We start from the raw sequence: 1960 nt of genomic DNA on the forward strand, positions 1-1960 counted from the left end.
GTGAGTGTCCGTTCTCACATTCCTTCATTATTCTCGTGCTATTCACTGATGGCTGACGATGTCTTGCATGTTTTAACTTCGGGTGCATGGTTTCAGTATTTTGTGCACTTCTCATGTATTTTTGTTACATTGTTAGAGAAAGCAAATGGTCAGCTGTACTAAACAGATTAATCTGAAGCCCTGTGTTGGAATGGACTTCTTAATGGCCTTGGGAAAATACCTTTAAAAATTCAAAGGTCACAAGAAAAACTGGTTACATTTTCTGAATTGTTTGAATACAGTTGTATATCTTCTCCAGGATTGGGCTTTACTTTGATAAAGATTTTAGCCAAGATTAGTCAAAGTTTAATATCACTATTTAGTCTGTAGTAAAACATTGTTATTTCTCTTGAAAGCTGTTTTTCAAAACTTCATAATGTTTTTGCTGTCGTCTATTTCTAAAGGTCCTGTAAGTCTCCTACTCTCAAATCTCCCAAGTCCAGGGGGTGGGCAGGGGTAGGTTAGGGGGCATTATAATGTCAACTATATAATCAGTACCTGTGTTTGTTATAGCAGTCAACAGAAAAGGTAAGGTGATAACAATATGTGGCCTTGCTATGTAGATGCTAGACAGTATTGGTTGGAATCAACGACTAGTTTGCCTATCCCACAGTCGATAAGTTGAAAGCTGCTGTGATGATGTTTATTGCAGCATTAAATATCACTAACTGCCCACGACATGGATTGTTAAAAATAGCATTCCAGCAAATCAATATGATATATTATCACTTGCTAGTCAGGCCTTGTGAACATCCCAGGTTAGAATGAGTGAGTGAGTATGGTTTTATGCTGCTTTTAGCAATATTCCAGCAATAGCACGGCGGGAGACACCAGAATGGCTTCACACATTGTACCCATATGGGGAATCGAACCCAGGTCTTTGGCTTGACGAGCAAACGCTTTAACCACCAGGCTACACCACTGCCCCCAAATAGACAGGAGTCATAGCACTAAATTGTATGATAAAATACAGCTCGGATCATTAAGCATTTATGAAGTGCCTGACTTTCCAGATTGGACAGATTTAAAAAGTCTGACGACAACAGCATGGTCACAGGGTTAACTGTGAAACGTTCGTATTGAGCTTGGCATTCAGGTGTGACTTGTATTGTTTGGTACTGAAATTTTTCCAGTCTGCTGCATATATTTTTTGTGCCAAGCATAGAAAATGTTGAAGTATTTATTGCCGCTCCTTGTCAATATTCAGAAAATAACCTAGGCGCAACAATGAATTATGGATTATCTGTCTGAGGTGAATAGATTTGAGCCACAGTGCATGAAGCACGTGTAACATTTATTACTGAGGAAAAGATAGGCTCCCGTTCTATGTTAGACTAACTCTCAGTCACTGAAAATATATGATTTTGACAGAAACTCAATTTAAACAAAGGAAGTCCAGTGAGCAGGGAGATTCAGACATGAGGAAATAGAGACTTGCTCCATTTAAAACCTTTGCAATGCTTTTGGGTTGGTTGGTTGGTTGTTTAACGCTGCACTCAGCAATATCCCATCTATATGGCAGCAGTCTGTAAATAATCGGGTCTGGATCAGACATTCAAGTGATCAACATCATGAACATCGATCAACGCAATTGGGGTACAGTGACGTGTCAACTAAGTCAATGAGTCTGGCCACCCGTTCCTGTTTGTCGCCTCTTACTGAAGACCAACTCTAACCCAGATCTTCACAAGTATTTTGCATTGCAAAATGGGTTGGGTGGAAGAAAAATAATGTGGTTCTGGGAGTGTGATACTGTCCAATTCCAGGGGGGTCCACAGTGGAAATAATTGTTTGAAAGTATTAAAGGGTCTAGAGGTTTGTTCCAAAAGTATTTGTATCTAGGGACCACCAAAATAACTTTTCACATGAGGACTGTGATAACGACCTAGAATTTCAAGGGTACAATGCAAACACTTAAATG

Source organism: Haliotis rubra, unplaced genomic scaffold (assembly GCF_003918875.1).
Source record: "Haliotis rubra isolate DU_JTF1 unplaced genomic scaffold, ASM391887v1 Scf2329, whole genome shotgun sequence".
Lineage (NCBI taxonomy): Eukaryota > Metazoa > Mollusca > Gastropoda > Lepetellida > Haliotidae > Haliotis > Haliotis rubra.